Source organism: Scardinius erythrophthalmus (genome assembly GCF_964197995.2).
Source record: "Scardinius erythrophthalmus genome assembly, chromosome: 8".
NCBI lineage: Eukaryota > Metazoa > Chordata > Actinopteri > Cypriniformes > Leuciscidae > Scardinius > Scardinius erythrophthalmus.
Genome location: NC_138228.1, coordinates 34,943,358 through 34,958,416, shown reverse-complemented (window position 1 = coordinate 34,958,416; position 15,059 = coordinate 34,943,358). Strand labels below are relative to the sequence as shown.

The window sequence follows — 15,059 nt, the reverse complement described above, 5'->3', positions numbered from 1 at the left end:
ATGCGGAACAATTAGTTCATGCGTTCATGACCTCAAGGCTAGATTATTGTAATGCTCTACTGGGTGGTTGTCCTGCACGCTTAATAAACAAACTACAGCTAGTTCAAAACGCAGCAGCTCGAGTTCTTACCAGAACCAGGAAGTATGACCATATTAGCCCGGTTCTGTCAAAACTGCATTGGCTGCCTATTAAACATTGCATCAATTTTAAAATATTGCTGATTACTTACAAAGCACTAAATGGTTTAGCTCCGCAGTACTTGAGCGAGCTCTTAACGCATTATAGTCCGTCACGTCTATTGCGATCTCAAAATTCCGGCCAGTTGATAATACCTAGAATATCAAAATCGGCTGCTGGCTGTAGATCTTTCTCCTATTTAGCACCAAAACTCTGGAACAGTCTTCCTACCATTGTCCGGGAAGCAGACACACTCTGTCAGTTCAAAGCTAGATTAAAGACACATATCTTTGACCTAGCATTCACATAATACATTATAGACTTCTATAATTCAATGTTAGGCTGCATAGATTAGGTCAGCCGGAACCAGGAACACTTCCCATAAATCCTGATGTACTCGTTACATCATAAGAAGAATGGCATCTACGCTAATTTTAGTGTCTTTGTTTATCCCGAGGTTTTCCCGCAGCCAGCCGGATCCAGGCCGTATCCAGATCTGATGAAGGATCTTCGCCTGAACCCGATCCAACGCAGTTCTGAAGTGCCAACTAGTCTCTCCCTATGGAGGATCCCTTTACCACTCTACAGATAAAGCGTTGTCGGGAAACTCAATTCGCGTACCTACCCCAAATTGATAAAATAAAATAAAATTCTGTATCAAAAATTATAAGGAAACGCCAGTACTTTGTTTAGGCTTGGTTTGAAGGGAATTCCAAACCTGCACACATATATTCAAACGCACATAACTATAGAACCAATTCTTAATGCGCATGTGACCGCCATCTGCGTTTCTCACAGGTTCGCGTTTAAAGTCTGTGTAGAGAGAATGGTGTCGTCTTAGCGGCCCCAAATTTAATAACAAATGATTGTTGCGACGGAAGCGAATCAATCAAAACTAACTTTAGCTGGAAAATAACTTTATTAAAGAACCGCTATAAAGCCAAAACAATCTCTGTTACCTTAAATTATACGTTTATCTCTGTAAAGCTGCTTTGAAACAATCTACATTGTTAAAAGCGCTATATAAATGAAGATGACTTGACTTGACTTGACGTGAAAGTATATGCGTCTTTCAGATCCACCTCTATAAACCAGTCCCCACAAATGTGTGCGAGGATCTGTTTTATCGTGATCATTTTGAACACGCGCTTAGCAAGTCTTATGCCACTCAGTACCAATTGAAGATACTCTTTAATGCTATGGAGGTATTTTGTCATGTCTAATGTATTAATAATGCCATCAGAATGCAACCAAAGCACAGGATAGCAATAAGTAGATGGCTATAAGTAAATGTGTGCGAGGATCTGTTTTATCGTGATCATTTTGAACACGCGCTTAGCAAGTCTTATGCCACTCAGTACCAATTGAAGATACTCTTTAACGCTATGGAGGTATTTTGTCATGTCTAATGTATTAATAATGCCATCAGAATGCAACCAAAGCACAGGATAGCAATAAGTAGATGGCTATAAGTAATTGTAAATCATACAAAATAAATGCCATGATCACTAGATTTTATACAGGTGTTACTATAATGATTTTGTTAATGGTGATCAGCAACCAAATATTGATAATGTGGAAGTTACTGCCTTTTGCCTGGGCATGAGTTCTCACTTTTTGCTAACAATACAAAGGCAGAGTACAGTAACTTTAAAATAGTGGTCAAAAGTCAAGTTTGAGGTCGAGATTTTTTTTATGTAGATAATTTTCATTACTAAAACATCTAATTGCCAGATTTCCAGTGTCCTACCTATAATTAATTTGGCGGGCCAACTACAAATCTTTAAAGTCATTTTTCTCAGTTCCACACTCTAGCGAGTTAAAGGGTAAGTTCACCCAAAAATGAAAATTCTGTCAGTAATTACTCACCCTCATGTTGTTCCAACCCCGTGAGACTTTCGTTCATCTTCGGAACACAAATTAACATATTTTTGATTAAATCTGAGAGCTGGATCACTCCTCCATAGGCTTCTATGGGATCAAAACTTGCCAGCCCAGAAAAGTTAGTAGAGACATTGTTAAAATAGTCCAAGTGACTACAGTGGCTCAACCATACATTTATCAAGCAACGTGAATACATTTTGTGCGCAAAAAACAAACAAAAATAACGACTTCAACTAATTTTCTTCTGTGTGGGCCTGAGTGAATTCACGTAGTGTAACAGCGCAGCACTTCTTTGTTGTACGTCACCTCGTAGGCTCCCTATTGGCCGATGCTGGTCATGTGTGTGATCTTGTGTGTCCCCACCTGTGATGTAACGAGGGCAAGGATGCACACTCAATCTAAACTGCTGGTTATTCGCCATTTCTTTTTTATATTTTTCAACAAGGACAGACAACAACAAATAAGACAGACAGTAACAAAGCGCTTGCTGAAGACAGAAACCTGATGCCGTTGTGTTGCCAGCTTCACTTTATAGCTTCCGCCTTACGCCAGCACAGGTCACGAGGTGTCGCAGCACCAATCAAGTTTGGGCTAGTTTTACATGTGCTTCAGACGCAGTCAGGAAGGTGTTCTCCAAAGCGTCAGCTGAAACACAGCAATAGATTAACTCAAAAGGGAACTGACAAACATTCTGTAAATATGTCTTGCTGGTTTGTTTGTTTGTTTGTTTTTACTTATGTCTTTAAGCATCAGCGAAGGCACTTCCATTCAACAGCTCAACTTAAAAGTATCAAACAGCTGGGTACCTGGTGATTAACTTTTTTTTTTTATGAACAAAAAACGCCATTTGCATTTCATTCTTAGTCTTAATTTTAAACCCTGTCTATCAGTATTATTTATTTAAGAACAAAAAAAAAAGCATCCCAACTGACTAAAACTGATGTCTTAATTGTAAAAATAGTTGCTAAAATGACAAAGTGAGAAGTTCATTGCATTTTTGGAATAATGCTTATAAAAAAAAGTAAAAAAATAAAAATAAAATAAAAAAAGAATAGAAGTGGAAGAAAATATATTGTAACAATATTCCCATACTATTAAAATGCATGTGTAGGTTTGGCATTCACAATGGTTCAATGTTTTTTTTAGTTTCCTGGGGATGTTTGTGAAGAACTTCAGGTAGTAGACATTAGAGGTGATGAGCATTCTCCAGTGGCATGGATTTAATTGAATCTGAAAATGGTGTTACCCCAAGCGGCGACCGCTGTCGTTACTAATCTAGGTGTGGATGATGGCCGACTCACACTCGCAGGGTGGTCACCCTACTTTTTGGTTTCTTCTGGACAAACAACCTCCCAAACAGCCATGACTCACTTTACATCACTGGCTTCAGAGAGTGTCTCCTGTGTCCCACATGCACACAACCAATTACTCATCTATGTCTCTTTCTTTCTTCTACCTCCTTTCTATTTTCCTTACTTTCTCTCACTGCAGATATCACAGTGGCAGTTGACGTGATGACTTCCAGCACAAGGCCTTCCACAAAGCACAAGACCTCAAACTCTCTGAAGACGATGCAACGAGAATCGAATCCATAATTCCCCCTTTTCCCCTGGCACTGTTCTTAAGAACCGAATCCTTTGATAGATAATTTTCCTCGGATTGCACCTACAGCTTCTTTTTTCTACAAATAAACAAATCAAACGGAAGAAAAAATGGAAAAGTGATAACAAGACTTAAATCAGAAGACAGCTAACCTTGTGGAAAGGATGTTATCCTGCTGCTGGAAACACTCTTTTCTTTTCAGGTGAAACATCAGTGCATGTTATTGTTAGTACTTCAGCAGACATCGCTTCATGGCCACACTCAGCATCTTTGTGGGTGACTTTCTTCCAACATTGTAATTATGCAACCATGTATATATGTGGTTTTTTTTTTTTTTATCATGAGTAATTGTGTGTTCAGCTAGTCTCAAGCCATCATTTCAAATAATTTAGAAATAAAAAGTTAAAAGAAAGCATTATAACTAAAAAAATGTTACAAATCTGGCAAGGATTAAAAATTAGTTTGTTTTTTTTCTCCTTCAAATAATTTCCTTATCAAACCTAATCAAGTTATGTAGATACCATTTTTTTTTTAATTTAAACAGTAAAAGCTTGTAAATCTATACAGATACATCAAAATAGATCAAATGAATGAAGATTCCTCTCATTCAAACTAAGTAATTTTATTTTTGAGAGTAAGGATTTGCTATACACACACCAATAGATGACAGGCCATTATCACTAAAATATGTCCTACCTAAATCATGTTATTACAAGCTGTATAAACCACAAGGAATTTGGCAATACGTGTCTAAATCTGTAGCACATATCTACTAAATTAATACAAATTAATTTGTTAAAATAGTTATAATTCTGTCATCATTTACTCACCCTCAGGTTGTTCTAAATGTTCTTTCTTTCTGCCGCAGAACACACATTGAGATGTTTTGAAGTATATTCTTAAATACATATTAGTCTATACAACATATACACTCTATTCGAAGACTTCCGAAGCCATTCAATGTCTTGTGTAAGGAACAAAACAAAGTTTAAGTTGACTAAAAACAATTGCCTCTCAACTCTCAAATCTCATTTGTATATCCACATATTTCAAATTGCCACTCTTGGTTATAATGCAAGATTTAGTATCACTGGCATTAAAATTTGCATGGCAAGCATAACACATAAAATACTACTAATAATAAAATGAGCAACATGAGGGTGAGTAAATTATTTTTGGGGTGTGACAAAAAAAATGTAAAAAAGAAAAGATGCAGACACCATTTACTTTAACAATTCAGTTACTTATATAACATGTTACAGAGTTTATACAATCTCGACTGGTTCAGTTGAATTTATTATAGGTGTACAATACAGACACCTTCCCTTCTGAAGTGTTTTTTTTTTTTTTTTTTCTTGTCTCTCAACTCTCTGCATGTGAAAAATTAGAGAACTATGTGTGGCCCTCCATGACTCTATAACTGACCAATTAACCTGCATTAGTAGGATGTGGATGATTTTGAACCTCTTGGAAGGAAAATCCTTCAAAAATAATCTGAATGCATTAATCTCTGCGACGTTGGCTGATGCCTAATCTGGTGAATGGATGAACAGCCTTGCCTTTCTGAGTTTAAGCACTGCAGCCCACTTTTGTAAGGGATAGATTGGAGTATACACAAGCATAACAAAAACTCGGCTGGTTCTGCAGACATGCTGTGTTTGAAGACGCATGAAATGCACGCAAACACGTAGACAACTTTCTGAGGATCTTCATCATCACCAACACCTTTTACCTTTTTGTGAACTGTGTATCTTTCAGAGACCAACTCAGCCAATGCACTAACGTGTCCACACAACACACAAATTTACACTTCGACTGAACTGATAATGCTTTGGCTGGAACCACAGCTTACTAAAGAGATGGGAGAGTGGAAACAAAGAGTTTAGGTTGTGTACATAAATGTAAAACTACTATCAATAGTAATCTGCATGCTGATGCATAGCTAAAAGAGTACTGAAAGATTGGTCAAGGGCAATAACTACATTTTAGATTAAGAAGTAGTTTAAGTTTTAAAAAATTGTAAAATTATAATCAGTGGCAGTGTATATATATATATATATATATATATATATATATATATATATATATATATATATATATATATATGTTACCTCTGTTTTTCTTTTCCAAGTTAAGAATGCATTCTTCATAGAAGACTTAAGATAAAACCAACTAGCAGTCGAAAAGTCATTTTATGTATTTTATGAATAATCAGTTTATGTAGCTCCTAGCAGCACATAAGGAAAATGTGAAGTGGGGCAGTCCAATTAAACAGCAGCACACAGAATGGTGCGGGGCAGCTTGCCAAAAGCCATCTATTTTACTGGTGTCATAAGGGATTTATACATTTCAGTGAGTCACTTACTAGTGACAATTAGTGCGCTTTGAGAGCGAGTGCTCAAACAGTTGCAGTAAATGAACAGACTGGAAGTGTTCTAATTCACAGCTTTGACCTTTATCTAAATCATAACAACATCTATGATCCACACCTGTACCTTAGAAATGTACAGATTGCAGATTAATACTGCCCTATTTTTGACCTTTAAAAGATTCAAAATCCATATTCCTATGATGACAAAATTCATCAAATATCACACATCTCTCTTGTTTGCTCAACAAAAAATATCATCAAGTCAAACATATCAACAGTATGAATATGCAGTTTTACAAAATTTATACAGATTTATTTTTTTATTTTTATATGAATTTTATTTTATTATGTTTTATGTTTATCTACATTAGCTTAATGACCGCTCGATCCATGGCATCATAAATAATATGTTTAAGGAGTGCTCTTTAATTGAATAATATATTTTACCAGGCTTTCTGGTAAAATACCAAGCATTCCAAAAATTAAAAGGAAGAAAAAATCTCTTCACTTAAAAATTCTTTTTTTATTACTATTATTTAGTATTGATTTCTCAAAGAGTGCAGTCAAAATGTGCTGCGCCGAGCTGTAGCTAAACATTACATAAACAGACAGACTACATAATGGTATTGTTCACTGTGCAAACAATAGGCTGTTAGTGTAATTAAAGGTCAAGAAATATTACTCTATACCCCGAGCTGAAGCAGATTAAAATGATGGATATCCTGATGGTAGGGAGGGAATTCTAGGTGTGCTGTCCCATTTCAGATTTACCTCCCCCACTCTCCATGCTCTCTCTATCACTGCACAAGCCCAGATCACCCTTTGTACACTCATACACAAACATGCACAGCCCCTCCATTTAATCAAGTGCTGGGCCACTCCTCTCTCCTTCACAGACATGCAAGCTGTCAGGACAGAGCAGCTCATTAATCTCCAGCCAGGAAAGCTAGAGCGAGTGGGGGAAAGAAGTATTGGCTGAGAATTTTTTTTTTTGGTATTTAGAAAAAAAGGGTCAAGGTAATAAGGGCTATGCCAATGGTAAGAAAAGATGATAAAATAAATTGTAAGAACAAGATTTTACTTTATTTTATTACTTTTTTATCCTTGAACATGCAAAAAACAGCTAAGTTTGACCTACCCTAGGGCACAAAAATGGTTGTGTTTTTTTTATTGGAATATGTGGTCTACAGAAAGCCCTCCAGATTTCCTCTGAATTTTAAAAAGAAAAACAATTTAACAATGCTAAAAATTCTGCACTCCTTATGTGTCCATTTGTTAAATATTTGTGTAATTACATAATAGCCTTTAAGGCTTTAATCATAACAAGCTGTGCCATACAGGTCATTAGCAGTTATAGCATGTATTGTGTTATTATAGGAAGATGGGGATTAGCTACTGTATTACAGAGCAGACTTTTAGCAGGTGAAACAGCAAACTGTGGCTCCACATACAGTACAACTCACTAAGAGGAATGTAAATTGGTAAAATTAGCCATTGTGTCCTATTGCTTGGATTAGTCTCCCCCAGGCTCCTAAATTATTGAATTGATGAGAGGTGGAAAATAACTATTGTGTCTTATTGCTATGGAGATTTGCACCATCATCACTTGACCATTTTGAAATCAGCTAGCTAGTTTACCCATGAAATGCTTTGTTGGTCCTGCTGGGGCTAAGACTTTTATTTAATTAATTAACCACACAATATTGAACAAAATTGTCTTGTATTATGGATATGTATAATATGACATTGTAAGTGTGACCTATAAAATGAATAACGGATATAATCTGTATTATTGTTAGAGATAAGTTTCAGATTGCATGAATGTGATCTGACGTGTACAAAATTCTCTCTAATCACAGAGACATGTACGTGTTCATGCCATGTTCGTCTGAGAAGTGGATTTGTGGGGTAAGCCTTTATATCTTTTAGTTTGAGTTAGAACTGTAAAGATTAGGGGCTGCCTGGAAGCAGACATGGTTTAGGTGTGGGTTCAGGAGGTCAAATGGATTACTCTTGCAGACCACTCTGTAATTCCAACCCCTCCGTGGCGCCAGATCCTTCTCAATCTCCTCTCTAAATCAACATACCCAAAACCTCCATCCATGCAAGCAGTCATCTCCACACATCACTCAAGTGTCATGGACGACTTGTGCTTCATTCCTTCATTTTAAGGGAAAATCTGCTGAATGGATTTGAATATGGTAATTTGTTAAACAAAATAAACAATAACTACAACAACAATAATAAATAAACTTGCATGAGGAGAGGGGCAGTGATGTAATAGCTTTGTGAACATGGTTCCTGAATAAGGAAATTTTGATCCGAGTCTGAGGGCATGGACCCATGATGACGAATTTGTACCAGACCCAAACATGTCTAACATGCTGTCCTGTTTGTGAATAAGTATTTTGATTTTACTGAAATCTGCAGAGCTTTCTGTAGGAGCAAGTTACACTTTTTATAAAACAACTAATTTCTCAGACTTTAATTTAGGTCATCCTTTCTACCTGTCCTGCCCCCAAAAAGAAATATCTGAGAAATATCAAGATCCTGTAAAGTAAACTGATGGGAGCAATAAATTGTCTGGAGACAGGTGGATTTCAGCTTGTGCCGTTTCAGTAAGCAGTCTGACACCTTAATTTAGTTGATGTGCACCAGTGCCCGTTCATTGAGAGATGAGCCATTTCCCTTGGCATAAAGAAGAGGATGTCTTATGCTATAAAGCTACTCAGCACAACACTTCTTCATGACAAAGGAAAAGACACAAAATAAAATGTTTACTATTCCTTTTTCATCATAACTTTGACCAGATCAGTTTATTTCCTTGAAATTAGCATGTTTGTGCATTATCTGTGTGGTTAACCATGAAGAAAAGCATGTGGTCTCCAAATGTGAACCCTAAGCTTTCTGAATCATGAACAAAGGTCACAGGTAAAGGTGTGAAGCACACTTCAGTGCCTAGTTGAGTGGTCAGTGAATCATTTTGAATACAAGTTACTAGGCATTTGCTAGGCTTCCTTTTTTATCAATAAAATTAAATTAAATAAATAAAATAAAATATAGGAATTATTCAAATTCAAAGGGGTTCAAATACAAATCAAGGTCAAACTATAATTTTCATTTTTTAAGTACTGCCACTTGGGCACAATTAAAAAATATTGCTCCTGTTGTAAAGCTGTCTCTACAGGGGCTCGCTCTTTCAGCCAAGGTTAATTAGTGCTTCCCCATTATTCCAATGTTAGTGTTAAAAGTGTATATTACACAAAGGCCTGTAGCCTGGCTTTGATGAGGCATAGATGGGTGTAGGTCATATCCTGAGGGTAATGTTAGCTGGGAAATAGCCATTGTGTCATATTGGTTTGGAGCACCTAGACTGTAGGATGTAGAAATCCCTCCACTGCTTGACTGGAGTGACCCCTGCCACAAATTTTATAGGATATCACATAAACATGCCCCTTGACAAATATACATCTTTAAATTCTCCCATGGAGACTGATACATTACTGTACATCTGGTGAGGAAAGATAGGGAAATGTAAAGGAAAAAGGATTGGGTGAATTATTTGCATGGTCATCATAAAGCCTATCAATTAAAAAAGCAAAACCTTGGCTTTACTTTTTGCAATATTTAAACCCCTTGTGGAATTTGCCAATGACTAATGTTACAGGAGTATCTCGAGGGTTTGTTAATCAGTGTCTTCCATATCCAAATGTGCTACACTCTAATGCAATCTTCTTCTAGACTATTTGTTATTCTCTGGGACATGTGGTCTACTGTATCTCTATGACTTCTTAATTTCTCCTACTTTTGGACACAGAGAGCCATATTGACCTTGCGTATACTTTAGATGCTAATACTGTACTAGTTAGAGCAATACCTTACAATTCAGGGTCTGACAGATGTCATGACAGATCACAGTAATAACACCCTTGTCAGTATGTCTTCCATGATGGATGGAGATGGTACGGGTGTTGTTCAAGTTGAAGTGATCCAGAGAGGGAGGCAGAGTCCTCTATCAGTGCTCTTAGGTGTTTGGCTTTTGGTTTGAAGGTTTCATTCACTCTCTTTAACATGCATGTCCTGTATGTCCTTTGAACTTCATGACAAAGAATGAAAGCCAAACAAAAAGCAAAACAAAGCAGGAAAAAGAGAAAAGCTCTCTTTCATGCAGGTAACTGTAAATAATTGAATGAATATGACCCAACTATGCATGTCGATACATTAGCAATCTGTTCAGGTACTTTTTCATAATTGATTCAAATCTCTAAAATGGCATGTACGGGTTGGGGTTGGGGTTTTGGGGGGGGGGGGATTGGGGGGTGTATGGTATATCAGAAACTTTTTTTTTTTTTATGTATTTATATGTAATGTATTGTTAAATGATTAGGTGAGTCTTTCATCTGAGTCATTACCTGGTTCATCAACATTCTGTCTATTGAGTAAAAATGAGGTTGAGACTAAGCAAATCTCAAGTCAGTTTTTTTTTTTTTGGCTGGTCATGGAAATGTTGGAGGTCTGCAAGGAGCCAGTACAGTCCTAAACACATATCAATCAACATTTATGACATGTCCTATCATTTTGAGTCAGAAGTTGCAATGAGCAGTTTAAGTAGAAATTTCATATCAAGCTAAACACCCTTGGACTGTTTTGTGTTTAAGTTATTTATGATTAAACAAAGTCTGAGCTCTCAAACTGTGTCAAAATGAGTCTTTCATCTGAGTCATTACCTGGTTCATCAACATTCTGTCTATTGAGTAAAAATGAGGTTGAGACTAAGCAAATCTCAAGTCAGTTTTTTTTTTTTTGGCTGGTCATGGAAATGTTGGAGGTCTGCAAGGAGCCAGTACAGTCCTAAACACATATCAATCAACATTTATGACATGTCCTATCATTTTGAGTCAGAAGTTGCAATGAGCAGTTTAAGTAGAAATTTCATATCAAGCTAAACACCCTTGGACTGTTTTGTGTTTAAGTTATTTATGATTAAACAAAGTCTGAGCTCTCAAACTGTGTCAATTTTATTACAAAACTGAAACAATAAATATTATGAGATGCCCATTAGTATGGCGTGACAAAATACTATAGCTATAGTCAATCCAGTGAAAAAGTTACTATATAGCAATAATTTTTTTTTAAAATAAATATATATATATATATATATATATATATATATATATATATATATATATATATATATATATATATAATATACAGAGGATATTGAAATATATAGTGCCACTGGCTGAAATTCATACAAATTACTTTTTTTTTTTTTTTCTGAACCCATGTCTTTTTTTTTATTTACTATATGTTTAAATAAATATAAAAAATATTCGTACATATTATTACAAATATTCTTGCAAAAAATGTCTGCGGTCTTTGGAGTATATAGCAGGAATATTATTAGCATTTTCAATGGTCATTTATTGGCAATGGTTTGTAGAAATATTATACTTGTATATCATTAAAATGCTAAGACTTCCCTTTTTAATTTAGTGCTGTCAATAATATTGTGATAATGATTATGGTGAGCAATGTACATGCTGATTGTTGTATATGTATAAGCTCCAAACCCATATGTTTTTCATGAGAAATAAGAATACGATAATTTGTCCCAACAGATCCATCTTACAGCTTTTATCAACTGCTTACACACAAAATCTTTTCATGTCACACGATTTTTTAAACCTCTCACTCAAAGTGCAAAACTACATGCCAAATCTTTAAAACCATAAGCTATTTCTCAGCCTTTGACTCAGTTTTCAATTGCATAAAACACTTTTTTTCAAAACACTACACACAATTCTCTACCTAAAACACAAAGATCTATCAGGAAGTGACTTGCTTTCCTTTTCCAAACACAACCAATCAAAATGCTACACTTATTCACCAGGTCACACAGACACACTCCTCACGTGTGCAAACACTAATTGTTTAACCCTTGTGTGGTGTTCATATTTTTGTTATTCAGTCAGTGTTCGTGGGTCTGGTGGACCCGCTGCATTTTTGGGTTTTTAATTCAACATAAACAATTTATGTTAAAATACTTGAAAAAAAAAAACAGATGTTTACTTCATCCAAATTACAAGCAATATAAACAGCATATATGGTTACAGTTTTTCTCGATTGTTTACACACATTTTCTGAAAGCATGCCTCATATTCTCAGAACTCTACACACAAATCCAAAAACACACACACAATGGGCAAAACCCCTCAATTCTCCTGCAAAATGAAACTTTACATTCAAAACAATGTTATTTCTTCTCAAAATGGTATTTTCTTTTCAAATGACACACACAAACCATCACATGAATAGACATTTATAAGAACCAGTTGAACACTGACATGCTCAATGTAAAACGACACTCGGTTACTAACGTAACCTCGGTTCTCTTACAAGAGTACTCTCGTGTTGCGTAAGTTTAGCTTACGCTACGGGAAAACTCCTTTTCTCGAGAATACTGAAGCAAAAATTATCCTTTTAATTTTTAGAATGTAAAACGCATTTGCTGCAGCAGGCAGACATAGGCGAGACAGCTCGCGCGCCTATTGGCTGCTCTGCGGCAACTGCTGCAACCTATCAGTGCGTCTTGGCATGACTCCAGCGCCAATGGGAAGCCTTCCCGCGCTGTCGTCATAGCCCGCCAGAACAGGGTGTGGCTTCGCCTATAAAACCCCACTGCACAGGTTGCACAAGTGATTTCAGTCGACTAGAAGCGAAAACCAAAGTGCAGCACAAGCACGGCAGGCTACGCAACACTCGTTCCCTCTCTAGAGAGAACCGAGGTTACGTTAGTAACCGAGTGTCGTTCTCTTACGAGAGTACTCTCGTGTTGCGTAAGTTTAGCTTACGCTACGGGAACCCTATGTAAAATGCTGTGCGTGCTGAAAATCAAACACTTATGTCCCAAGGGCAGTGCCCGGGGCTCATGTAAAGTGAAGCAATCACAGCGGCATAACAGGGCGGGACGACTCGGTGTTATGAGATAGGTGCATTAGTGTGTATACATACAGATAAGGCAGTATGACCACCCTTAAACTGCATAGGTCACAGGACTTGCAGTATATCAACAGTCTAGTCAAACCGCGTTGAGTAGACAATGTCAATATAGCATTATCAGACTGAGAGCAGTCTGGCCTGTAATGCGGATACTTCTAGGTTATAAAACCTAACAAATGTAGACAGCGAGGCCCAGCCTGCTGCCATACAAATGTCATGGATAGAAACCCCACTTGACCATGCCCACGACGAGGCCATGCCTCTAGTCGAGTGGGCCCTCACCCCCAAAGGGCAGTTTAAACCCTTGGATGCATAAGCTGACGCGATAGCGTCCACTATCCATCTGGACAGGGTCTGTTTCGAGATGGCTAGCCCTTTAATGCGGCCACCGAACGAAATGAAAAGCTGCTCCGATTGCCTGAAAGCGGCGGAGCGCTCCACATAAATCCTTAATGCCCTCACCGGGCAGAGAAGGTTAACCCCTGCCTCACTATCAGACATAGGGAGGGCCAAGAGGGAGATAACTTGCGCTCTGAAAGGAGTCGTAAGCACTTTAAGGACGTAACCGTGTCTTGGTTTGAGGATGACCTTAGAGTCATTAGGGCCAAATTCCAAGCACGTAGCGCTTACTGAAAGCGCGTGCAGGTCGCCCACCCGTTTTACTGAGGCTAGCGCCAACAGAAAAGCGGTTTTAAATGATAGGTATTTTAGCCCTACCGTGTGCAGAGGTTCAAACGGTTCGCCCTTCATGGCCTCGAGGACCGTAGAAAGGTCCCAAACCGGAACCGAAGGTGGCCGAGGAGGATTCATCCTCCTAGCACCCCTTAGGAAACGAATTATGAGGTCGTTCTTTCCTGACGACAGGCCGCTTGCAGGGTTTGTGAACGCTGCTATAGCCGCCACATACACTTCGAGCGTGGAAGGGGTTCTCCCGCTGTCCAACAGCTCTTGTAGGAAAGAAAGAACCACTGTTACCTCTGCTTTTAGCGGGTTCAAATCATGAGCTGAGCACCACTCAGCAAACACTGACCATTTAGAGTTGTAAAGCCGTCTAGTAGATGGAGCTCTTGCCTCTGTGATCGTGTTCAGCACTCCCTCTGGGAGGTGCAGTGGTGGTAGTTGATCGCCCACACATGCAGAGCCCACAGCTCGGGGTATGGGTGCCACACCGTTCCCTGGGCCTGAGACAACAGGTCTTTCCTCAGCGGAATCGGCCATGGAGCCACGCTCTCTAGTTCTACCAGTTCTGGGAACCAGACTTGATTTTCCCATAGCGGAGTTATGAGAAGTATCGAGCATTTGCTCTCCCTGAGTCGTTTGATTACCTGTGGTAACAGAGCGACCGGGGGAAAAGCATACAGCGTCTGGGACAGGTTTGGGCCAGCGCGTCCACATCTTTCGAGAAGAACATTGGGCAGTGAGCGTTGGCTCTGCTCTGCCGAAAACGTCCCCGATATTTTGCACCGCGAGGGGGTGCAGGGACCACTCTCCTGGGGAGAGCTTTGCCCTGGATAACATATCTGGGCCCACATTCAGGATGCCCGGCACGTGCGCCGCTCTCAGCGAGCGCAGATGGTGCTAGCTCCATAAGAGGAGGCGCTTTGCTATTAAAAAGAGGCTCCGGGATTTGAGGCCGCCCTGGCGATTTAAGTAGGACACCACTGACGTATTGTCTGTTCTGACTAGAACGTGGTGGTTCCTCAGTGCAGGGAGGAAGAACTGAAGGGCATTCTCGACCGCTTTCATCTCCAGACAGTTTATGTGGAGATGCTTTTCTGCATCTGACCACAGGCCCATAGAAGGTCTCCCTTCGTATAGGGCGCCCCAACCCGTGTTGGATGCGTCTGTCGAGACCACTTTGATTCGTGAAGCGATGCCCAAGTTCACGCCTGACTGGTACCAGCCGGGTCTCATCCACGGTTTCAGGGCGGAAACGCATGTCTGATTCACCGTGAGACGGAGCAGACCTGAGGTCCATGCTCGCGCTGGTACTCGCCGTCTCAACCATAGTTGAAAAGGGCG

At 38.7% G+C, this 15,059-nt stretch overlaps 1 protein-coding gene across 1 annotated transcript in view; it reads left to right on the top strand.

The window, feature by feature from the left end:
• The window catches only part of mafa (MAF bZIP transcription factor a), a 178,231-nt gene extending 173,148 nt beyond the window's left edge, over window positions 1–5,083 (top strand). The window contains exon 3 of the mRNA XM_081373215.1: window positions 3,554–5,083. The gene's annotated coding sequence lies outside the window, so the exon portion shown is untranslated. The remainder of the gene's footprint in view (window positions 1–3,553) is intronic.
• Window positions 5,084–15,059: the final 9,976 nt, after the last annotated feature.